Below are 26,668 nucleotides of genomic sequence, written 5' to 3'. Positions count from 1 at the left end.
CCCAGTCAAAACCATTGTTTTTGGAGCTATTTATTTTATTTATGTTATTATTATCTTTATTTAAAAAGGACTATGTGCAGTTAAAACATAAATGTACCAGAGTGTAGCTTCAGCTAATTTGCATCTGTAGTCCTCTGACAGACCGTACAACATAAAACAATAACACATAGTATATTTGTTAATAGTAGGATAAATACGCACAATGCAAAGTTACAGAACATCTTTTTAATTTTAAGAAGAACATACCATTCAAAAGTATTAAAATCCATTAAGAGTAAGTAATACACACCATTAAAAGTAAGTAATAAAAACCATTAAGAGTAAGTAATACACTCTGTCAAAAGTAAGTTATAAAAACCATTAAAAGCAAGTAATATATGTCCTGAATACACAAGTAGGTGCTTTTTTTTTTACTACTCTGTCTATTTGCGACACATTTACGTAAAATAATGCCTCATTTGCATATTTAAACATATAATTTCACAAAACTTGTTACGCAGAAAGCAGTATTTATCCGGGGAGGTTCCACGGGGGTTATATCTATTAGGGACATTTTCTTGATTCTCCAAATCAAAAGCTGTTTTTTTTCCCTTCCAAATGTATTTTCTCTCCGACTCTGAGCCAGAAGCCTCCACCTCGGCAGCTCGTACGCGGCCCCAACTTTTCCAATCTCATTTCCATCATTGTTCTCGAGGGTTTTCACAGAGCTGGTTTCTTCATTTATCTTTCAGAGCCCGCGAAGCCTATGGAACATTTTATTCATGAAAACATTTCGAGCACAGAGAACAAATATATAGATACAGAGATATTCACATTCCCTCTGAGAAACCCTCTGACTTGGATATGTCAACAACCTTATCCAGAGTTCAGATGTCTGTCCTTGTAAATGCACGACAACGGGCACATGTTTGATAAGATAGGGCCTCATTTGAATATAGATTTGTACATTTTAGGTGGTTGTTAGCATAACTGGAATATAATATCAACAAATATTGTTTTCTTTCCTGTATAATCACATAAAAATAAGAATGAGCCGGGTCCTCTTCATGCAGACGGCCGCCATGTTTCTTCACCATCATCACATTAAAGTTGTCATATGGGGAAGCTTTATGTAGTTTAATATGACCATTTTTACCCTAATTACTCTCCTTTGGTCCTTTAATTCAGTCTCCAATTAAAAAAATATGCGAGCCCGGCGGTACCTCGGATTACATAACGGTCTCCGTCGTTACGCAACGTCGTTTGCCAGTGCCACCGCATATTTAGTCATCGATTTGTTTATTATATGTAATGTATATTATAATAAATGTTTCCTTGATTATTTCGTCACATATTAACGCATACAATAACTCAATTATCTAAAAACTCGATTTGTTTTTCTTTTTCTGCTTCTTTTATCATCTATTTGTGTTTCTTTCTATTCTTTTTATTATTATTATGGGAATTAAATACAGAATGGCTTCCACCATTTTATTATATACTTCCTGAGTGCACATGCCTAATATTTTAGCATTCAGCGGATGACATTCTGGACTGAAACGCTCGTCTTATCTGACTTTTTGGAGCTGACCGGGTCACGTTATTTATTTATTTAGTCCTGGAAATGTCTGCTTTGAACAGAAAAAGGAAGAAAAAAAAGTCTGAAGAATCATTGAAGCCCATCCCGCTGCTTTTCACAGAGCCGTTTGACTTTTAAGGTTTCAGAGACCTTAAAGGGGGTCTCGGTCTGGGGCGGCATTAGAGGGTCCGCTCACGTCGGCTGTCCTAGAGCTCCACATCCAGAGATACGAAGCCGCTCGCAGTGATTGCCCACTCCAATATTTCTAAGAAAAGGAAAACCTTGTATAAACGTATTAGCCGTGACCTCTGCGTGCAACTGAAAAGTTGTAATTGCATATTTTTTTCTCTCTCTTCCTAACATGAAACCTTCAATGAATGAATGTGTGTTGCTCTTCGATTCCACTCTGGTCCAAACGAAGACGAGTGCATGCAAGTGTTGAAACATAAATTCATGTGGAGATTAAATACATATTTACTCCCAGTAAGGCTGGAAGAAAAACCCTGTTCCACATCTCAAGCTCCACATCTGAAGTTGATAAAATGCTCCTAATTATTAAACAATGCATGTATAAATAAAACAAAGAAAATGCTTTGTATCTTTGTCTAATGTATTATTTGACTTAAAAAATACACTTTTTGTAAATTAAGTTGTAGCTACATTTACATCCACTGGTAGCTATTAAAAAAAAAATGTTATTCATTTAATTTGTATTCCTCTCAAATATAAGAAAATATGAAATCACAGCGGAGCCAACAAGATGATGTCCGACCGGCCGATAAACTGAGTAATGACTAAAAGCACATCCTGTTGGCAGCGTGCTGCGGATTCACAGAGTTTCTGCACCAGAGGCACTTATTCTCCAAGTTGAGCCAAATCATAAGCCGATTTATTACAACATATTTTACAAGTGAGCTCATCTGCATGCAGCAGCACAGACGTATTGACAAATATGGTAGAAACAGGTGCTGAATATGTTGCCGGGCAAAAAGAAATGTCCTAAAAAAACCAGCTTTTCTCATTTCTTTGTTTTGAGGATATGACCGAGAGTCTCTTCGTCTCACACCGTGACCGAGCGGGGGAGCTGGTTTTTTGCAGCACTTGGGGTTCACGCTTGTGGGGGAAATGGGCGGCGGCGGTGGCGCGGGGAATAACGCTGACGGAGGAGATGGAGCCACGCCGCCGGTGTTGTTGTTGTCGCCGTTCGGCTCCGACGTCGCTCAATAACTCTCAAGGTTGGAGCGGCGACTTCGCTTTGAATGACTATATAAATACCTCCACGCTGATGACTGTTCTTTGAAATCTCCTTTTTTCCTTCCCTCCTTCCCTTCTCTTCATCTGTTTCCTTACTGCTTAATGCAAATGAATATGCGTTGAAAAACAAGATATGAAGATCATCAGGATTATGTGTCATGGAAAACCTGGATAAATCATGGAATTAAAAATATATATATTTTGAGACCTGGAAAAGTTATGGAACTTTGTTGTGTTCGTTTACGCAGTTTGAGGAAAAGAATACACGTTTATATCAATATTTATTCTTTTAATCAAACTATTGTCCCTCATTCATTTGTGTCATTTATCCACCGAGATGTCACCAAATATTTGGTCATGGAAATTTTGTTTAAAGTCGTGGAAATCTACTGGTACGACCCCTGGTTTATGCTTATCGGTGCCTCTTTCTTTCTGCTCTCGTTTTTTTTTCCGTTTTTTTCCCCGATTCTTTTATTAATCCCCTTTTGGGGTGGGAGGGGTGGGGGCGAAATAGATTTCCCAGCGAACACTTGCGTATTCATGAGAAGTAGATGATGCATCATGATGCAAAGTAGCCGTCGGCGAGGAGGAGAAGGAGTCGGGGGGGGGGGGGAAGCGTGAGAAAAAAAAACGTCTGAAAAGCAGTCTGTAAAATCTAATATCAATCGGAAAAAAAGGAAGCGAGGAAGGAGGTGACATGTTTACCACAAGCGGGGCGTTTAGGTGGCGCTCCTCCAGCTGCCGCCGCCGCTTGTGCAAATTCACTGAGCACATTTAATTTGATAGTTTTACTGAATCTCATTCCGCTTGTTCGGCGCATAAATATGGAACCGCATTTGTATCTCCGTGCCGCCGCCGACAGCTTCACTGATGGCAAACGACATATTTCAGGATGAGGAAGTAGACGTACGGTGGTATGGTAATTCCTGCTGCAATGCTTAATAGCTGACATAACTGATCTGTATCCACACGGCAGAAGGAGAGATTATGGCAAACAATGCTCTAAAATATGACTTCGAAAATCCATCAAATATAGAGGCTTCAAAAATAAAATTCAGATTCAATATGTTTGGATGTAAATGTGACGTTGATGACGTCGTGCTGGATGTAAATCTGTGTTTGTGCCCGGGGTCCGTCGTGTCGAGACGTTACCATGGCCACCGTGAGATGGCGCGAGTCCACATGGCGTCTTCCTGTGAGACGGAGACGGAGCAGGAAGTGGAGCGGCCGAGCTTCCTATTAAACACCTCCCCCGGACACCTGGTGGTGTCACCGGTCCTGGGTGGGTTGAACGTGACGGGACTATTAACGGCGTTCATTTTGCTTTGGAGGAAATAACAACACAAAATAACCGGTCATGCTCTTCTTCTTCTTCTTCTTTGCGGTTGTCCTCGTCTTCATGGTCAGCGAAACATTTTAGTTTAAAATATAATTTGTTACTTTAAGGCGATTAAATTAATGAGATGTCCTATGCGTGTGTGTGACAATGTGTGTGTGAGACAATGTGTGTGTGTGAGACAATGTCTGTGTGTGTGAGACAATGTGTGTTTGTGTGAGTATGACAGTGTGTGTGAGAGACGATGTGTGTGTGTGTAAGACAATGTGTGTGAGAGAGAGAGACAATGTGTGTGAGAGAGAGAGAGACAATGTGTGTGAGAGAGAGACAATGTGTGTGAGAGAGACAATGTGTGTGAGAGACAATGTGTGTGAGAGAGACAATGTGTGTGAGAGAGACAATGTGTGTGAGAGAGACAATGTGTGTGAGAGAGAGAGACAATGTGTGTGAGAGACAATGTGTGTGAGAGAGAGAGAGACAATGTGTGTGAGAGACAATGTGTGAGAGAGAGAGAGAGACTGTGTGAGAGAGAGAGACAATGTGTGTGAGAGAGAGAGACAATGTGTGTGAGAGAGAGACAATGTGTGTGAGAGAGAGAGACAATGTGTGTGAGAGAGACAATGTGTGTGAGAGAGAGAGACAATGTGTGTGAGAGAGAGAGAGACAATGTGTGTGAGAGAGAGAGAGACAATGTGTGTGAGAGAGAGAGACAATGTGTGTGTGTGAGAGAGAGAGACAATGTGTGTGAGAGAGACAATGTGTGTGAGAGAGAGAGACAATATGTGTGTGAGAGAGACAATGTGTGTGAGAGAGAGAGACAATATGTGTGAGAGAGAGACAATGTGTGTGAGAGAGACAATGTGTGTGAGAGAGACAATGTGTGTGAGAGAGACAATGTGTGTGAGAGAGACAATGTGTGTGTGTGAGAGAGAGAGACAATGTGTGTGAGAGAGAGACAATGTGTGTGTGAGAGAGACAATGTGTGTGTGTGTGAGAGAGAGAGACAATGTGTGTGTGTGAGAGAGAGACAATGTGTGTGTGTGAGAGAGAGACAATGTGTGTGTGAGAGAGAGACAATGTGTGTGTTTGAGAGAGAGACAATGTGTGTGAGAGAGAGAGACAATGTGTGTGTGAGAGAGACAATGTGTGTGAGAGAGAGACAATGTGTGTGTGAGAGAGAGACAATGTGTGTGTTTGAGAGAGAGACAATGTGTGTGAGAGAGAGAGACAATGTGTGTGTGAGAGAGACAAAGTGTGTGTGAGAAAGAGACAATGTGTGTGTGTGTGAAAGAGAGCGAGACAAAGAGAGTGTGAGTATCTCAAAGAGAAGAGAAAAAGCTGAATGAAGCTGGAAGAGCAACAAGGTAGAAAGTTGATGTGAATGAAGTGCATGAGGAGGTTATCTGTTAGCAGAGGGAGAGTAAAAGGCCGGATGTCCGTGGAACAGGAGGGCGAAGGAGGCGCGAGGAGGAGGAGGCGCGAGGAGGAGGAGGAGGAGGAGGAGGAGGAGGAGTCAACCAGTCGCTGGCTACAGTCCCGGCTCTTATCGGCTCTCTCCTCTTGAAGCGCCCTCGGAGCGGTGCATCCGTCACATCACGGCTCCAGCAGTCTAAGGAGGGCTGTGACGTGGGAGGGGGCCGAAGACCTCGCAGTATTTATGGTGACGGGCGGAGATCCGAGAGCGGCGCGTCTAGACGCTCCGCTCTAGACGGGTTTGACCCAGTGACCGTCGGTAGACCGCCGCGAAGAAGACAAAGACATCAGGACACATCTTCCTCCAAAAGAGAGTCTCAGGGGCCAATGAGAAGCCACCTTTTCCTGATGTGGATGTTTTATGATTAGACGATAAACAGCGGCCAGACTGAGACTGGAAATGATGTTCAACAGGTGTGAGACGGGGAGGTTGTGACCCTTTGACCCCTGGACCAGGTGTTGCACTTCAAGGTGGCGCTCGAGGAAAAACATCAGGTCCATGAAGGAGATCTCACGCTCCACACGATCTCCTCCCCAACGCTCACGCTGCTGACGACCGACCGGGGGATCGTTTCGTGGAGCAGCCGAGGACGTTCACGGAACGTCGCGGCGAGGAGGTCAAAAAGACGGAGAGATGTACGCGACTGTCAAACTCGATCACGTGACACAAATGGAAGTGAGAGAGTGAGAGTGAGAGAGTGAGAGAGAGAGAGAGAGATATATATATATATGCTTGCGTCGTACAGATTGAACGTGCGTAACATTACTGTCGGTGTGCGTGCTCCCTCATCGTAAATCATTCCCCCCCCCCCGGCCGGTCAGCCCGGTCACCGACACCTTGGCCAATAACGCACTCGTCTGCTCACGAGTCCTCGCTCAGTATTCCGGAGCCTCCTCCCGTGTGTTTTGTTCCTGCACGTCTTTATGTTCCCTTCAAGTCGAACGTCAAACCCATTTTTGTTCCACTTCTTGTATGCAGTAATTTGCCCCTCCCCCCCCGAACATCAACAGAAACTCCTTTGACGGCTCAGTCACACGTCACGTTCTGCTGAACACGAATGCTTTTCATCTCCGCCGCCTCCCCCTCGACCCCCGATGCCATTTTGTTTGTGGGGGAGTTCCGCTTTGATGGATGTTGAAGTCGCTCTGCATCGTTTATGTAAATCCACAAAGCGGAAGGTCCCGTGAACTTTAAATTCCGCTGATGAAAGCGAGCGCTGCCGCCACGTCCAACTGGTTCTTCTTTTTTTAAATTTGTTTTTAATCAAAAGTGCTTTGGCCTCGCCTGTCCTTCTGAAGAGATTCGCCCTCCGCTCCTTCATCCGAAGCCGCGATGAAGCACGCGCAGCCGCTCGTGTTCATCGGACCGTCGCACGGCGGTTATGGAAAACACGACTCGTTTGATCAACGCGGTGGGGAGCGAGAGCCGACGCACTCCGGCTAACCGCTTCCGCTTGTGCTGCTTTTTAAAAAGTTTGCTCGCGTGGAAAGAAAGTGTCGACGGAAGAGTAATTGTCATATTAATTTAACAAGCGCTTCTGGCTTTCATCCATTGTGAAGGGGAGAAAACGAGAGGGCGGCTAATGGCGAGGGGAACGGTCTACGGAGACTTCATTAAAAGAAACGCTTTTTTGAGGGGGGGGGGATTTATTTATTTCCCCAAGCCTTCCTGATGAACCGATTGTTTTGGTAGTCTTCGGACAGGCTGTCGCGTCTACGGGAGCATTAGAGGATGGACTGGTCCCAGTTGCACAGTCCAATAGAACAATGTGTGGAGCTTGTAGTTGGTGGCGGCGGTGTCCTGCTGGATGGCAAAAAGGTGTTTCTATTATTTTGTCCACCCCCATTTTTACAGTAGCATGCAATCCCAACTAAAAACAAGAAGGCAATGAGTTCTGGTAGTTTAGTTCTCTCCTGTCTGGTGTCTTTATATAAATCACTTCCATTGAATTCAACGACACTCCATCACACTGAAGGTCTCCGGGGACGGCGGAATTGGATTTGCAATAACAGCTCGATATTGACCCCCCAAAAAAACATTTTCATCAAACCATCATCGACCATCAAACTCATTAGAGAATTTAAGTATTCGCATTATTCACATTGGGATATTTATCCCGACGAAGACGAGGACGGAGCTCCAAGAAAACCAGCCGTGACGAATCGCGTTGGCCGCATCTCGTAAATCGGGATCGGCAAATACACGGCATCGACTCTGAGAAACATTTAAACGTAAAGTCGTTTCTCAGAAATAGTCAAGTTGATGGCTTTTCGGGACGCTCTCACAACAAAAACACTTTATTCTAATAATTATAAAATGCTTTATGATGAGTAAGGGCGATTTTTAGACGCGATAAACATTTCTACGTAGATTAGATCATGCATGATAAGTTTATTTATCATCCATTATAGACGTGGGCAGTATGGACAGTGGTATTATTTTCTTGTTCCAGCTCGGGCTGAAACGGGCGAGCTTTGGAATAAGAGTCATATATCTTCCTCCGGGGGAATTTTGTATTTCTCTGACCGACCACTCGGAGGCTGATAATGACGAGGCTGACGTCGGGTTGCATCACGCTGAGGCCGAGCGGCCGATCGGCAGCCCGGCAGGTGAATAATTCAGGCGATGAGATGTAGACCTTCAGCTCTGAGACCCGGCCAAGGCTAACATTCATTTAGAGCTGTCAAGATGCTCCCCGCCTCCTTCTTGCCACCTCCTTTTCCCCCTTGGGGGGGGGGGGGGGGTTGAGCTTATTAAATTGTTATTTTTTGCTTTCTGACCATCTGATCCTCCCTCGCACCGCCCACTCTCTCCTCAAGAAATGCATTGTAGAGAAGTCTTTCCACTACCTTTTTATTGGGCTCTGACTGCAACCTGATGGATGATGAACATGCACGAGGGAATAAGAGAATCCTACAAGGGCTTCACCCCCGGGTTATGTCTATAACCCTGCGTATAGAGCTTAAAATAAACCGCTGTACTAGATCGGTCGACCCTTTGCTCTGCACAGCCGTTCATTTGGCTTTTGACTTTGACGAAACGGTGGAAAACTATAACTCCCACTGTAACCGAAGGAAAATCAGGAAGCTCAAACTGGCTGCTGTGGTTTCCTCACGTTCGTCCTATTTCTAGCTGCGAAATAATCGCGGAGAAGAGGAAAAGCCTCCCCCGCGCGTTACGGTCGGGAGAGCTCCGAGGGAAGTGGATTCAATGTGAATCTGTCGGTTCTCGACGCAGATGCAGGAGGTCGGCCAGACATCGCGGGACTTCTCTTGGCAGTGCAGACGCTGACAGATTTCCTGGCGTATTTAAAGTTGCACGTTGTCTCATCGCCAAGGAACACGTCAAAAAAAGACCAGTGGTTCAACAGTAGGTAACCATAGCAACTATACTTCCGATTTTTTATTTATTCCAGGTTACAAACTCCTAAGTGGACGTAGTGTGGTGGACGGGAGGAGATGAGAGAGAATCTGTGACTTGATGGGCGACTTGTTCAAGGACTAGGCCGCATTTTTTTTCCTGCCGAATCAGCAGAATTTGCCCAGCAGGAAGTTATTCGTGTCCAGGAGAGCAGGAAGTGATTCCTTGAGTGGTTGTTTTTACGAGAAGCAGTCCACCACAGTACTTCACAGTACACCTCAGTACACCACAGTACACCACGTGCCATGGTGTGCAACACCACTGCAGTACAAGCTCCGCCTCCACCGGAAGTGAGTCGTCCATATAACTCGTGCAAAGTCAATTAAAAGCCCAATTTTGGGCTCTGGGAGCTGGTGATGTGCAGCAGCAGGAGGAGAGAGAGGCAGGTGTTCTGAGAACAGAAGGAAACGCTCGTCCGGCTCTCAGAGGCTCACGGAGGCAATTAAAATATCGGGTGCTTTAAAACACTCCGTGCACGAGTTCCCACTTCTTCTCAGTCATAATTCAGTCTAATCTGAACACGCGTGATTCAAACCCCCGAAAGAGGAAAGACTCGTCGTACACCATCCAGAACCCGCCTGCGAATCCATCACGTCCGTCTCCAGCTCTGAAGCCGTCCGGCGACAGTCGTCTGCACATCCAGAGGCGCATCGCAAACCGGAGCCGCTAATGGATCGCTCTGCCGGCTTTTTAATGCTCCCAATTTGCAGAAATGTCAACAAATATGGGAATATTTATCGCAGCCCACAGGTATCTGCCCGAGACGTGGCGACATTACTCTTCCTGTGTACTTCCTCCAAATGACGGTAACTGCTAATGCAAAAAAAAGTTACACGGCCATTGTCCCCAAAACTGAAGTAAAAGATTTAAAAAAAGACGCGTTAACGTCTTTTCATGACGCGATATCAACGTGTTTGTTTTGTTGTTTTTACATTTCTACGTAAATTAAGTTCAGAAAACATATAGACACTTTTAATAAGAAATTAAAAGTTGCGGCCCTCGATAAGACACTTTAATAAGCGTGTGTGTTTTTGTTATTTACCGGAAACGGCTCCTATAAAACACATTCAATTCAAATAGTTTATATTTCTAGCTCTGCGATCTCTAGAAGTCCAGGATCCTCTCGTTTGACCACCAACTCGCGGCGTGCAAAGCGAGCTCCTCTTCCAGCCCGTCACATTTCCTGCAGGGGATTGTGGGAGTCTGGGATGGGTCCGCGGCTGCGTGTGGTCAGCCCCGTGGGAAGTGTTTGCGTAATGGCTTCTTTACGAGCGCCGTCAGGGCGGATGAGGATCCGGCGCTCTCGGCCGGCCGGCGTGTGAAGCTGTGTCGACGAGCGCCAAGCCTCCTTTAACCCCCGCCGCTCTGTCACTTCCACCGGGTTCCCTCTCGTTAATTCGGCGTGACCGCGTGCGTTTTCATTACGCCGCGTCACCGACTTCCCCGTTCTTCATCTGGAGCGCGGCCGTTATGTTACCCCCCGTGAAATATGCATCTCGGCTCATGCACCAGGGCTCTATTAACCCTCCTGTTACCTTTATATTTACTGACATATTTTACCCTTGGGGTCAATTTGACCCCAGCAATTAAAACCTCCAGAAAATTATTAGAATTGATATTGTTTTCCAAGTTTAAGTGTGAGGCACTTTATGTTTGTTTGTTGACTACCTAAATAGCCCTTTAAATATATAAAAAAGTTGATATTTCTTATATGTTTGACACAGTGAAAAACAGCCTGGGGTCAAATTGACCCGAACGAACACCGACGTTAAACCTTGAATGGGGTCAAATTGACCCTATGGTAACAGGAGGGTTAATGATTTAAATGTAAAAAATAAATACAAAAATAAAAAACAGTGCGTAGTTTCTCAGCAGCTTTACATGAACGTGTTTTTTTAGGCGCTCGGCGGCGCCGCCACCTCGCGATCTTCTCCCTCCTTTTGTTGGATGCAAAATTAAATATTAATTAAGTAACAATAATGAAATATTCTACGGCCTGCTTTTTATCTTTGTTTAATTGTGTTCTTTACTGCACCGTCTTTTTCTTTGCTCCTTTCACTGTTGACATGCTGTGGCCCCTGTTATTGCCACATTTCTTTAATGGACTATTGTACTGCACTTTGACACTTCTAATATAAATTAACTTTACTGACTTCCTCACCAAAACAATCCTCTCTCTCTGCGTCCGGATTGAGGAACCTCTCCGCTCGCCGAGCCGCACCGATACCTGCCGGGAATACAAAGAAAAGAAAGAGGCTCAAAAACAGTGAACCGAAAGCGTCACTCCGCCCCCCTCTTGTCTCCTCTAAGTGCTCCTCTTTCTCCTCAATGCCCTCCTCACGTTGTTACTCTCTTCTTCCCGGTTGCTTTCTTTCCTTTTCCTGCCTCTCTGAAATCCTCACTTACACGCCGCCGCTGTCCGTCACTCCACATCAAAGCCTTCGCTTGTTCTCTCGCCTTCACGCTCTGTTACCACCCGCTCTTGTTGACGGAGAGATGCAGGTTTTTAGTGCACGTGTACGTGCACGTGCATCGTTAAAAGGGACTTTTCCGTCTTCATTTGCATCCCCTGAAGAACCGCTCCCCGGACTCTTCTAAGATGTTTTGCTTTTAGCCCCCCCCCCTCGCCCGACGCGGGCAAGACGGTCCATCAATCAACATTTTGTTTTTCACGGCGACGGCGCTGTACGTGGACACGAGTTCAGTGAGAAAAGAAAACGTGCAGATTGAAGCTCTCCTCCCACACACGCCCCACCCCCCCCCCCCCCCCCCGAGCTTATCCGCAAACCAAAGGAAAATGAAAAGAAGTGTTTTGGTAAAGAAGACGGCGCCCGGGTGAAAGCGGGCCGAGCAGCGCTTGTGCTTTTATCGGTGTCGTCCTCGCAGAGTGAAAATCTAGGACATCGGCCTCCGCTCCTTTTCTCAGCCCCGGCGGTCCAGATAGCGGCGGATTTACATGTGTACGAAAGCAAGGCGTCGCAACAACGGGCCCGCCGCCACTCCGAGCATCACCTCCTCGGTCCGGGCTCGGCACGTTATCACCGGCACGGAGACGTCCTCAATAAAGAAAGAGGTCCTATGGGAGCGAGGTCAAAGGTCAGACCACAAGACGTTCTCGCCTCTCTTCATGGAGACGGACACGAGCTCATCCGTTATGGACCGTCGGCTCAAAAGATTTTTGGTATCGCTTCGGATTAAACGGCGACTCGTTGACCACGATGTCCGACTTTGGTACTTTTGGTGCATATTCACGTCTCAACACATTTTCAATGTGTCATGCTGAGGAGGTACTGATTGGTTAAAGGAAGCACACTAGGACACGCCCCTTGCTGAGCATGCACAAACTACACATTGATTTTAATTCAACGTATATTTCGATACAACTCATGCATGCTAAAAATAGGCCAAATCGGATCTCCAGAATTATAATACATCAGAATAAAATAACAAAGCCTCGTCTTATGTCATCTATAAAGGTGGAGTAGACTTTACATTGAATTACAGTCATTTCACCTGGGAAGTACATGTGGTGCATCACAACTGTGACGCTCTGAAGTTCGGCTGAACCTGAGAGGTCAGCGGAGTCCAAGAACCAGAGGCGCCGACGGCTCTTTTCTTTGCTCACGATGTATGTTTTTGATGAGCGTCCCCATCTATCTGTTCACCGCGGTGGCAGGTCGGGGCCCCCGCGACGCTGCGAAATAACCCCTCGCTGACGGATGAAGCCAAATAACAGATGATGGTGATCCGTCCGGCAGACCTCAGCCTTCAGCCCCCGCCGAGGTAACGACCGCTCTGTATTACAACCTGCAGGGCGACGCTGAGGTAATAACCCCCACTCGTCATTGTCCCCCTGTACTCCAGCGAGGGAAGCTAATTGGCTAATATGGGTCCATTTGCCACCAGGTCCTTTTTTATTTTATTTTTTAGCATTTAATGACCCCCCCGTCTGACTGAATGGTTTGACCCATGTGGGATGAATGGGGACGGCGCTCCGTAATCGCTACTCACCGGAGCTTCAAAGATGGCCCATCAAGACACTCGGAGCGCTCTTTCTTCTTCTTTCTTTTGAAGGAGGCAGAGAATGACCGAGTGAACCAGGAGAGCCCAGTTCACGGGTCTCTTTCATCCTCATGTCGTATCCACCGGGGTGGAGGTGGTTCTGAGAGAACGTTCCCCCCCCCCCCCCCATGTGTCTGCCTTAACACATCCTGAGTACGATTCATGCGTTTCCTGTGAGTGCGTCCACTCGTCTGCTCGCTAAGGATGCCAATGTTCTTAACGTTTTTTTGTTGTTCTGGATTTGAGTTTTTATTTGTATTTTTAATGATACGAAAAATGACAAACGATTAGTCAAAAGACAAATTAACAGCAACACTTTTGATAAATAATCATTCACTCACAAAAATCGCTCTTCCGGCATCTCGAATATTCCATATTATTTTTCTCGCATGACCGTAAATAATAATTTTTGGCTTTAGAACTGTAGGTTTGAAGAAGTTCTGTTCGGCTCTTAAAACACGTAATCAGAATTTTTTATTTTAATATATATATATATATATATATATACCAAACAATAACAACAAAATCAAAGAATAAGTATTAGAATAAAATTCATTATGAATTAATTCCTCCTAGAAATTAACTTTTTTTTTTATTGTGATGGCTGCTTGTAAAGAAAGAACTTAGTGGCACTAGAGCTGAAGAAGGAAATAATGAACTGGTTAACGTGGTTAACGCCAAAGCACCGCAGCCTCATTAATTTGTTCATATACAAAAACAACAACAATCAACAGGGTGCGAGAATTAAGAATATAAATATAGAGAATAGGGAACAATCTCCATCATTTTCGGAGGTCCCAAGTGGAGTGCAGCGTTTCCTCTCAGACGCTCTTTGTATATTTTCTTTCTCACCGCTGCCAAATTAAATGTTCTTTTGGTGGGGAGTCAACTGCTGCTCAGAGCTGCCAAGAGACTCCCGGTTGCACCCTCTGTGTGCTGTTGTTCTGGTTCTTTAACGCTCACAAAGAAAAGCAGAACGGAACACAAACACGCACGTTTTAGCATATTGGGCTTGTTTAACTGAGCCAATAAAGCCTCGCAGCGCGCCAGCAGCGGTAGATGCTGGAGCAGGAATGCACTCGCTTTCACACACACACACACACACACACACACACGCACACAAGCGGTTATCATGGCAGCAGCCGGCCCACACACTGACACGGCGTGTTGGGATCGTGGTGACAGATGCTCTCCCAGGAGCTCGCCGCGTGGCGCGGTGCAAATGAAGACCAGCGTAGTGTAAAAGTGAAGCAACGCTACTGTCAGTGGGGAGAGGGAGGGGGGGGCGAGAGAGAGAGAGAGAGTAATGAAATTGGGTCGGAGTGGGATGTGCGAGTGCCTCGGAACACACTCGTCTCACTCGCTCTCCACTCCTGTCTTCACATGTCTGGTTCTCTCGTTCCTCCACCTCCATTCTTTTCCTCCACATTCAAATTCACACACGTCTTCCATCCGCTCGAGGAGAGATCAAAAGGAGGGAGGAAGCGATGAATACCCAGTCTCCCCCCCCCCCACACACACACATTTCACCTGTCTCTCTCTCTCTCCTCCACCATGACACACACTGTCTCAAAGCCGGCTGTAGATTCATGAATGGTAATGAGAGGAGGACGCATTAATATGGATCGCCCTCCTGTCGGGGTAAACATCACGGCTTCCTCCTCCCGGTAACGACGCGCGCGCTCATCGCCGTGGAAACGCGTCGGTCCATTGCTCGCCAGATATCACGCAAATTGACGACGACCACGTGGAGGATCGATTAAACCACCAATCGATCCGTCTGCTTCGGCCTCTCACAGGTGTTTCATAACGTTAAGCTATTGGACTCTTCAATAATAAAATAATTGATTTATTGATATTGAACACAATTTCTCGCGGGTGAAATAAATAGAGGGACCCTAGATCGACGGGTTGAAGGACACCTTGTAATCCATAACCAATAATTACCACAAATACTGCGAGTCTGCTGCGCTCTGGCAGCCGTGTTTTTTTATTTTTTCCCCTCTCGCAGTTCCGCGAATGCGGCGTCCGATTCACCGCACACTTTATTTGAATTTAATTCTATCAAATGAAATTGGCCTCTCCAGCCTCCCACCCGGCGCCCACTTGTTTCCTTCCCCTCTTTCATCTCCTCCCGTCTCCCCCAGAATGTGTCCTAATTAGTCTCCACTGTTATTCTGGCCCTTTTGTCTCACTTGTTATGTTGGAAGGAGATCAGTGCGGTCGTGGCCACGGGGAGAAAACCCCACCGACAGACACACACACACCAAAGAACATCAAGGCCGAGCTTCGGGAACATCAAGGGCGCGAGAAGCTTCCAGCGTGAGCTCGGCGTTGGTATTGTTGTCTCCTTCTGGTTTATCTACCCCTTCCTTTTCTTAGTTTTGTACAATTTCCTTTCATTCATGTGAACAAATATGCTTCAACACACCCGTGACTTTTTACAGACATTTTCATTCTCTTGACGTCATGTCGAGCAGCTTTACGCGTGTCCGCTGGCTGGCGTTGAACTGTATATTAATATAATTATGTATTTATTACTTGTACATTAGCTTCCCCCTCCAAGCTTTCAGTTGCTCCGTCTCTGGGGAGGACCGATCCGCTGTCCCTTCCCACCTATCATCAGTATTTTTTCCCCATCTGCCACTCAAACGTAAAACCAGAATTTGACAGCGTCACCTTGTGCTGTCAAATTCTGCCGACCTTGTTGATATTCTCCGGAAAATCAAGCCAGGTGTGCAGGATGCTGACCCCCCCCCCCACCCACCCACCCGCCTTCAACCTTTCCATCAATGCCGAAGGAAGTTCTAACGGAGTCACGGCGATCCCAAAAACGTCCCCTCGACAAAAATGATGAGATTGCTCTCGAGCCACCTTCTACTCGGTGTCGAAATTAAATTAAATTAAAAATGAAAAAATCAATTTGAATCCTCCTTTTTTTTTATTATCACATGCCTATTTCCAATAAATGCAATTATATTTACAAAAAAAAATCCAATAATCTTTACTTCCTGTAAAACTAAATGTGACGCGTCCTTTAAAGCCTCCGTGGCTCCATATCGTGCTTCACGTTAAACCCGCCCACTTTTAACGGGCCAATGAAATGCTGAGGATTTGACGCAAACATACACATTCAAATATTTTAAAAAAAAGAATAAATAAATAAAAATACGTCACAGAAGACAAAGACGTTCTGGTTTCTATTTTTATGGACTTTATAGAGACATTTAGACAATTGTTTTGAGTTGTTTGCGAATGATGAAACTGCTCACGCCCCGTTAGCTAAATACTAAATACAGCCAGCAGCCGATTGGCCCAAATTTGATGACTGGGAAAAATAATCATAATAAGAAATAGGATTCTTTTTTTTCACCATTTCATCGATTTGAATAATTAAATAATGATCAAAACTGTTCAGTGATTTGATTGATGAAGTAATCAATTAATTGATCTCATGGTTTGATGTCACGAACATCACCCTGAGTCCCTTAACTTCCTGCTGTGAGGTCAGCAGCGTTCACAGGGCGCCTCAGGAGAAATCACAGGGTCCAATAACTCTTCTGAGCCCCGATCGTTGATCAACTTCGTCTTTCCCTCTCAGCGTCTCTCTCTCTCTCTCTCTCTCTCTCTCTCTCTCTCTCTCTCTCTCTTCATTTATCTTTTCTTTTTATTATTTATGGCATCAGTGTTCTTTTCTCCGCCGTCTTTCTTCTCTTCGCGTCGTAGCGGCTGCGAGGTGGAGAATGAGCCGTCTGGTCTCCCGGGACTCCGAGAAGCAAACGTCCCATGATGCTTAGCTCTATATCACCCCCCTCCCCCCGGGGGAATATGAGCCATAAAGAAAATGCCTGGCTGACCCATCTTTATTCCTGACACCCACACATTGATTGTGTTAAAACCCCTTTCTTTAAAAAAAAGAAAAGAAGAGGCATTCATCCCCCCCCCCCCCCTGTCTCCTCTACTTCCACTTGACTTGATGTTATTCTACCTTTTCAACTTCCTTCTCCTCCTCTGCCTTCCAATCCATCACCAGCTGGCAATAACTTCATCATGTATCAAGAGCCACGCCCCTCCCCCTCCCCCTCATCCTCTTTAAGTCTTCCTGTTGCCCATCCAGGACATTAAGGTAGAGCCACACACACACTCACACACACACACACACACACTCGTAGGCAAACAAAGATGGATGCCGCGTCTCCAGGGGAGAAATATCAGTTTCCGAGGAGGGTATTTATTTTCTTCCCCTCCTGCATATGTTGTTTATTTTTGCCTCGGTGTTCTGCGGGCGGTGTGAGTCGAGGGGCTCTGAGGGTCCGAGATAAGGGGCTCCATCAGCTCCACGGGGGGCGGGCTAGATGGGTGAACACTAAGCTGCACACTATCTGCCAGCAGACACACACACACACACAATCCAACACACTATTCTCAGACACACACACACACACAATCCAACACACTATTCTCAGACACACACACACACACACACAATCCAACACACTATTCTCAGACACACACACACAATCCAAAACACTATTCTCAGACACACACAATCCAACACACTATTCTCAGACACACACACACACACACACGCAATCAAAAACACTATTCTCAGACACACACACACACACAATCCAAGAAACTATTCTCAGACACACACACACAATCCAACACACTATTCTCAGACACACACACACACAATCCAATAAACTATTCTCAGACACACGCACACACACACACACAATCCAAAACACTATTCTCAGACACACACACACACACACAATCCAACACACTATTCTCAGACACACACACACAATCCAAAACACTATTCTCAGACACACACACAATCCAACACACTATTCTCAGACACACACACACACAATCAAAAACACTATTCTCACACACACACACACAATCAAAAACACTATTCTCACACACACACACACACAATCAAAAACACTATTCTCACACACACACACACACAAAATCAAAAACACTATTCTTAGACACACACACACACAATCCAACACACTATTCTCACACACACACACACAATCAAAAACACTATTCTCACACACACACACATTGCCAAAAGCACGTATAATAAAATGATTCTTGGTATTTATCTGTATTTGTTGTTGTTTTCCAAACCTGTGACGAGGCTTTTGTTGCTGAACCGTTTGTTGCTCATCCAGCTCCGGTCCCCGCCGAGCCGTCAACAAGTCTTATTATATTGACCCATCAACACATTTCATGTGCGGCGTTGATAAGGCGGACGCCACTTTAATGAAGCGGCGGCTTGCTGAGTGCTGATTGGCTCGTTAGCGGGTTAATGGTCTTTCCGCTGAGCCGGTAACCGGCACACGTGCCGCGACTCAAACGGGGATTTAAAGCTGCGTCACTGCCTCTCTGACGAGAGGCCGATGGGAGGATGTCCTCCGCCTCCTTCTCACTGTTCCGAGGTGATGCGACCAATCGGGGACAAGGACTCTAACCCGGAGCCGCCGGTCACCGCGTGAAGCTCGTGAACTCCAGTTAAACTCCAGGAATCACGATTCTGAGACTGTGATGACGATTCGACCTCACGGGGTCACATCTCAAATGCGTTTCTGAATCCAAGTTTGACGGTTTGATCCGACTTCGCTGCGCTAGAGGCTCCTCGGCTCTGATTGGTTGTGTACCTTCAGGTGCGGTCGGATCTTGCTGCTGGTGCGGAATGTGATTCATTTGATGAGGCCGCAGCCAGGCGGTCAGGTGGGGATGTCATGGCCGTATGGAGCGCTTTGGTTTCAACGGGGAAGAAGACGAAGTGTACGTGCTTTTATTTGGTCTCTTTCCGTCTATCTACTTCCTGTTTCCGGGCGGATGTCACGCTCCCTCTCTGGACTCGTTCAGAAGCCACTTGGCATTCCTGAGGTGGTGGTCACGTGCACAGGCGATCGAGACTCCCCCCCCCCTCCTCACCCCCCCCCCCCTCACCCCCTTTTCCTCTCACTTGCCACTGCTGTGTGAAGTGTCTCATATTTTGAAGCTGCATTCGGCTGCGACTGTCAATTGTTTTCATCCGATTTTCTTTCTTTTCTTTTTTTTCTAATCAATGGAGCGTTTCTCCGTAATATAAATGCAAAAATGCACCTTCCGTTTCCCAAAGTTGACGTCATGAATTAGACATGAAACTCTCCCTCCTCACTTCAGATGCGGTCGTCACTTCAGTGTCACACGAGGAGAAAGGAAATGCAGAATGTCTTCCTTCACCTTCAGATCTCATCTCACCCTCCACTCGGGTCACTAGTGCAGCGTTCACATGGTGTGTGTATATTTATATATGTTTATATATATTTTTTTAATATATATTTATATATTTATATATTTTATATTTATAGATTTATATTTATATATTTATATATATATATTTATATATATTTATTTTTTATAGGATTAGATTTTGTTTTGAGATGGCACCAATTATCATGCCTAAACTTGACAAGTAACTAATTAATTAATTATAAAAATACATCATTATGAATTTTCTATATCGTTTAAATTTGACCAAGTCAGAATCTCTTTCACGGTTTCCCAGACGTGAACATATTAAGTCGGAAACTTTTTTTTTCTTTTTTAGAAAATATGTCACCTGAGATGGACCGCCCCGCTGTTGTTTTTTTGACGGCGGTCATTTTTTAGGACGAGACGAGTGGACGATCAGTCTTCCCGACTCTCACAGTTTGGGATCCACATCCAGGTGTAAACAAACGTTGTTGACGCTGAGGAATGAAGCGTCAGAGCGGTCGCCGAGAATCACGCGATGTCCTTTCTCCCCTGGACGGGGGAGTGACCCATCCATCTCCTGTGAGCCCGTAATGCCATTACACCTCTCTCTCCTCCCCCCCTCTTTTCAACCCTCTCTATCCCTCAAGGGGGCGTCTCTGTTTTCTAATTGCCATTAAGCGACTCTCACTGTTCTCCCGTCATCCGTTCATTTCATTTCCTGCGACCGTGCCGCCGCCTTCTGATGGAGGTCTCATACATATATTATTCATTTGATCGACTCCCTCTAATCGCCCCACAAGTGGCAGAAATTAATCATTCTGGAAATCCCCTCATCTGCATTCTGTTCGGGGAGTTTTGGCGGCGTTTAGGGAGTCAGAGGGTGGGTTTTTTCCGGTGGGTTTCTCCTTTTAGTGGAGCTCTGCGTCGGTCATGAGGCGCCGGTTGGAAAAAGGTGTAAAAGAAAGAGAAACTAAGAGCGATGGAAGGGCCACAAAAAAATCAATGAGGATGGGTATTCAACTCTAGTCTCTGGTTTATACGGCGGCCCATAAAAAAAACACTGAAGAAGTCTAAACGGCATGAGATGATTCCTCTGGGGGTGAAATTGGATTAAGCCGAGTGTAAAACTTAAAGTCTGGCCTTTTTTACTCTCTCCCTGTCTCTCTCTCTCTCTTATGTCTCTCTATGTCTCTGTCTCTCTCTTTCTGTCTCTCCCTCTCTGTCTCTCTCTTTGTCTCTCTCTCTCTCTCTTTGTCTCTCTATTATCTCTCTCTCTTTGTCTCTCTCCCTCTCTCTATTATCTCTCTCTCTTATGTCTCTCTATGTCTCTGTCTCTCTCTTTCTGTCTCTCCCTCTCTGTCTCTCTCTTTGTCTCTCTCTCTCTCCCTCTTTCTCTTTGTCTCTCTATTATGTCTCTCTCTTTGTCTCTGTCTCTCTCTCTCCCTCTCTCTCTTTGTCTCTCTATTATCTCTCTCTCTCTTATGTCTCTATTTCTGTCTCTCCCTCTCTGTCTCTCTCTTTGTCTCTCTCTCTCCCTCTCTCTTTGTCTCTCTTATCTCTCTCTTTGTCTCTCTCCCTCTCTCTCTTTGTCTCTCTATTATCTCTCTCTCTTATGTCTCTCTATGTCTCTGTCTCTCTCTTTCTGTCTCTCTCTCTCCCTCTCTCTTTGTCTCTCTATTATCTCTCTCTTTGTCTGTCTCTCCCTCTCTGTCTCTCTCTTTGTCTCTCTCTCTCCCTCTCTCTCTTTGTCTCTCTATTATCTCTCTCTCTTTGTCTCTCTCTGTCTCTCCCTCTCTCTGTCTCTATTATCTCTCTCTCTTATGTCTCTCTCTATTTCTGTCTCTCCCTCTCTGTCTCTCTCTTTGTCTCTCTCTCCCTCTCTCTCTTTGTCTCTCTATTATCTCTCTCTCTCTTATGTCTCTCCCTCTCTCTTTCTGTCTCTCCCTCTCTGTCTCTCTCTTTGTCTCTCTCGCTCCCTCGCTCTCTTTGTCTCTCTATTATCTCTCTCTCTTTGTCTCTTTCTTTGTCTCTCTCTCTCCCTCGCTCTCTTTGTCTCTCTATTATCTCTCTCTCTTTGTCTCTTTCTTTGTCTCTCTCTCTCTCCCTCGCTCTCTTTGTCTCTTATCTCTCTCTCTCTTATGTCTCTCTCTCTCTATTTATGTCTCTCCCTCTCTGTATCTCTCTTTCTTTCTGTCTCTCCCTCTCTGTCTCTCCCTTTCCCCCTCTCTCTGTCTCCCTCTCTCTGTCTCTCTCACCCATCAACCATGAGACTCTATCGGAAGAGAAACCTAATTACGTGGCTGAAAGTGGCCGTAGTGAGCGCCATTAAAAGGATCCAATTAAAGTGTGTGTGTGTGTGTGCGTGTGTGTGTGTGTGTGTGTGTGTGTGTGCGGCGTTGGCGGCGGCCTTCTGGTGAAGGATCGCTTCTCGGAGAAGGAAGCGGAGCCGGGCGCGCGGAGGGGAGCCGTCCATTGGCCGAGCAATCGGAGATGGATGGCGAGTGGGAGGAGCTTAGGAGCTTTCCAAGTAATTGGATCCTGAGTTAATGGATGCTTGTATCAAAGAAAGGAGGGAATGTGTGTGAGAGAGAGAGAGAGGGGGAGGGGCTTAGTGTAGCAGAATGCTGCTGCAGAGGAAGTTATATTCCACAAAGATTCATTTATTTATTTTGACTGGAATCAAGGTCCTAATGTTCCTATTTCTCACCATCATTTCTTTCAATTCTAAGAACGTTTTACTCGCCAAAGTAAAAGCTGGTTACGCAGCGTTTATCTCATAAATTATTGTAATTAACACTAATCTGAATTTTAAACTGCGCCCTAATAACAGCTCGAATTCAGAGGCGATGTATAATTGACTTGGAGGTTAGTTAATAATTCAGACCGACTAAAACCCCAAACAGCACTCATTGTTTAGGGTGATTAAACACAACATTAATTAATATAATGCTATATTGTCAAATTACCTGGCTGATTAACAAACAACCAGCAGCTGAGGCCAATTACGCTCACCCTTTCAAATTGTGTTGTTCATTGTTTATTGTTGAATCCTTTCATCGGCCACCTTTTAGCACTAATTTGTTATGTAAAGTGTTATAATAGAAATAAAAATTGTGGCCATAAGCGCACAAATAACTTCCCCGTATGTAAGAAAACATCTCTTTACTTTAAAACACAAGTGGCGGCGAGATGTAGAGATGAAAATGATATCAAACGAGACACCGAGTGCGAATGTTTTCTATTAAATGATTTTCACGAGTCATTTGAATCCATCACTGGTAATTAGTTTTCTAGGATTTCATGTGGCAGTTCAGGTCAATTCTATTAAGCAACCATGTGCTCGTGCTGGTAGAAGAAGAAATGGCCCCCTTCATAACAGTCTTCCTCCCTCCTCTTCCTCCTCTCCATCCCTCAGTCGACCTTCAGGGGTCAAGAGACTCTCTCTGAACCGAGCTTTATTATTATTTATAGAAACATTTTCTGCAACCCACTGTTTATACCGAGTGCAGCGCGTTAATACTTTTTTTTCTCTCGCCGTGAGCAAGTAACAGGAAGGAGGACAGTTTTCATGAATAATTCCTTTTTTATTTTTTTATAAAAGTCACCATTCATTATTCATGACTTTGTATTATCTCGGATACTTACGGGAATTTTAGTTGATGCATGAAAAAAATCCCAGAATCCTCAAATGACAACAAAATGTTTTTTGTCCCCAAATTTACTCTTAATTGTCCATTTAGTTAAAGTTATTCGTAAAGTGGCTCAAATATCCTGAATAACTAACAGATTTTGTGATTTAATAATTGTCAAATGAAACCCTTTTTTTTTTAATTAAAAAACTCTGTTGGTAGTTGTTGTCTGTGTATCCATGGTTACAGTGCATACAGGTATTTGCTGATCCAGTCAATATGTGTTACCATGTGATGGCATCCGACCCGAGGCTGCAGACACACGATGGAAACTCTACAAGTCAAATGTTATTGATCACAAATGGAAATGTAACGTGATCGATGAAAATCCAGGAGAAAGTTTAACATTATCTTTAAATATTCTCACAGTAATATTGCATATTTGCTCTATCAGTTCATATGCAGACGCTCGCTGTGTGCATGGGGACAATGTTTTGTACGTAGAGATAAAACCCCAAAAGCTTTTCTTTTTTGTTGTTGTGACAATTAGATCTGGTTTAGTCTCATAGGTGATTGTGTACAATCGACCAATCAGAGCTCAGCAAGTTGATGGTCTCCATCCTCTGTGCTGCCTGGGCGAGATCAACACAGCTGTACTCGTTGTTTTGCGGTACGCCGACTCTCAGAAATTACTTCTCGTTTTGTGTGACGGCGTTGGCGGGACGAAGGAGCCGGCTCGCTCGCTGCTGATTGGCTGGAGAAAGCTCGACGTCGACCTCCCGAACAGAACCGCTGTCGCCGTGCGCTTTGGTTCGCTGCCCGCAGATTTACAAATAGGCGTTATTTGGATAAAACGGCCACACATTGGGAATAAAGAAAGTTACTTTCTCACCTTTTTTAATCATTTGTTTTGCTTAAAAGCTGCTGTTTTGCAGGTAAAAGACGAAAACAAACTTTAAACCACTCTGGAATAATAACGGCATATTTCGCACTGATGTCATCTCCTGTTGCTCGCTCGTGCAGCAGAGGTGAGGCTTTCAAAGGTTTCACACACACACACACACACACACACACATTCAGCCAGAGCCGCTGTAGGGCCAATAGCAGGAAAGGGACAAAGGTGATGGCAGGACGAGGTAGCTGAGCTTGTGGTATTAAAAGGCCACGAGGTCTCACGATGAGGTGATTTCCAGCCTGCGGAGTGTCGTGATTACTTCAGCCTCTCTGACCCACCGGGGGGTCGGTTCAAATCCCACACTCGATCCCAGAGAGGATACAGGAAACGCACAAATTGGCCCCTGTGACGTTGCAGCGGTTGGCGCTGGAGGACTGGTGGGAGAGTGGTGGGAGGACTGGTGGGTGGGTGGTGGGAGAGTGGTGGGATGACTGGTGGGAGGGTGGTGGGAGAGTGGTGGGAGGACTGGTGGGAGGGTGGTGGGAGAGTGGTGGGAGGACTGGTGGGAGGGTGGTGGGAGGACTGGTGGGAGGGTGGTGGGAGGGTGGTGGGAGAGTGGTGGGAGGGTGGTGTCGGATGGAGAGCGAGGGTTCTGAAGGCCGGGGTCGATGCACGCCTTGGCGGGTCGTGCTGACAAACAGGTTGTGTCATTGGGTGGTGATGTGCCTGAGCCAGCGTGGCTCTGGCTTGGGGGGGGATTAGGCTGACAAAGCAGTGCGTTCACACACACACACACACACACACACACACAGGATCCAGGATGCACATTCACACACAGCCACCCCGGGGCCACATATCCAAATGGATCAGCTTTCCCTTAATCTCTCTATATCTCTTCCCTCCTCCTCCTCCTCCTCCTCTCTTTGTACCTGCCATACGGCGGCGGCTGCGTGTGAATGTGCGTCCTGGATCCTGAGAAGAATCGACAGTAGCTGCTGAGAAAACGAAGCGAGCCTTCTCCTGACGCTCTATGATATCTCTGCAGGGGATCTCTCCAGATTAAAGCTGCCGCCTGTCACCTTTTCATGACCTTGACCTTTGACCCGATTGATTCCAAAATCTAATCAAATGGTCCCCGGATAATAACCAATCATCCCACCAAATTTCATGCGATTCGGTTTAATACTTTTTGACTTATGCGAGTAACACGCATACAAATAAATAAACTAGAACGGGCACTCGGTAGAGCGCATACCTTCGCATATCACAAGATTGGGCATTGAATTATGAACATTTTGGCATTAGTTGCATGCCAATTGGACAAAAATGTATCGTGCTATGGTAAAAAAAAAGAGTTTGACCTTTCTATGACCTTGACCTTTGACCCGATTGATCCCAAAATCTAATCAAATGGTCCCCGGATAATAACCAATCATCCCACCAAATTTCATGCGATTCAAGAACATTTTGACCTGTTCATGACCTTTGACCTTGACCTTTGACCCGATCGATCCCAAAATCTAATCAACTGGTCCCCGGATAATAAACAATCATCCCACCAAATTTCATGCGATTCGGTTCAATACTTTTTGAGTTTTGCGAATAACACGCATACAAATAAATAAATAAATACACGGCGATCAAAACATAACCTTCCGGCATTTTCAATGCGAAGGTAATAAATACACGGCGATCAAAACATAACCTTCCGGCATTTTCAATGCGAAGGTAATAGGACAAAATATAAAAAACACACTGTACATAAGGTGGGAGGTTACATAGTAGTAGGTACAGTAAAAAAAACCAGGTTATCAACATTAAAAAGGAGAGGTCAGAGGTTAATAAATAAAAAGGCTTGTGCTCCTAGCTTGGGAAAAGAAAGAGGGGGAAGGTTATGTGGGGATATTGCACAGATTGGAATATAATGTTAGAATTAGAAATAAATAGTGGTACTAATGTGCTATCATGGATGTAAAATATCGACTTTGCAAACGTTTAGATGCATTTGATGAATCTCAAAGATACGAAACGTTTAAGTAAAACTTGGTTTGTTCTGTTCTTGATACAAATGGCAGTTTCTAACTTAGTGACTTAGCCTTGAGAAACTCACATAATTACTTTTAATTATGCACACAATTTATTAAATCCACCATCAAACTACTTTATTCCACTGCGTGAATATATTTCCATGCCATCTAGATGAATGTTTTATCACTTTTTGACAGTATTAATACCATCAGACGGGAGAATCTGTCCTCTTGATGCCGTTCAGAAGGATTCCAGGCGCCCGCTTCATGAGCCTTTTCATAAATTAGACTTCACGAGGCGTCCTTGATCTCATCGTGGATCGCGTTACTCGCGTGCGCTCACTAGTGTCACTGGGATTTCTCCGACTTCCAGGATCTTTGCTCCGTCATCGTGTCTCACAGTCTGAACGTTCCTTAATTACAGGAACAGAAACGCTCTCTTGGATATGTGAGCATACATTAATTCAGATTGGAGAAAAAAAAGCCCCTTTGGGAGAACGGAGAGCATTGTTTGAGGAACTAGTGAGGCAACGAGCCCTGGCGACTGTAAACAGTAAACAACTAGAATGGGCACTCGGTAGAGCGCATACCTTCGCATATCACAAGATTGGGCATTGAATTATGAACATGTTGGCATTAGTTGCATGCCAATTGGACAAAAATGTATCGTGCTATGGTAAAAAAAGAGTTTGACCTTTCCATGACCTTGACCTTTGACCCGATTGATCCCAAAATCTAATCAAATG

General features: G+C 45.2%; 1 protein-coding gene and 1 long non-coding RNA gene across 10 annotated transcripts in view; one reads left to right on the top strand and one right to left on the bottom strand.

Annotated features, from left to right (window-relative positions):
* The window catches only part of magi2a (membrane associated guanylate kinase, WW and PDZ domain containing 2a), a 181,203-nt gene that overhangs the window by 75,300 nt on the left and 79,235 nt on the right, over positions 1 to 26,668 (top strand). The window lies entirely within an intron of this gene.
* Positions 206 to 18,367, bottom strand: LOC130200269 (uncharacterized). Its single transcript, XR_008832971.1, has 3 exons — positions 18,253 to 18,367; positions 11,204 to 11,269; positions 206 to 743 (listed from the first exon to the last, which is right to left on the bottom strand). It is a non-coding gene; the product is annotated as an uncharacterized LOC130200269 (long non-coding RNA).

The sequence above is a fragment of the Pseudoliparis swirei genome, chromosome 10 (assembly GCF_029220125.1).
Source record: "Pseudoliparis swirei isolate HS2019 ecotype Mariana Trench chromosome 10, NWPU_hadal_v1, whole genome shotgun sequence".
Lineage (NCBI taxonomy): Eukaryota > Metazoa > Chordata > Actinopteri > Perciformes > Liparidae > Pseudoliparis > Pseudoliparis swirei.
This window is presented reverse-complemented; position numbering and strand designations above follow the sequence as displayed.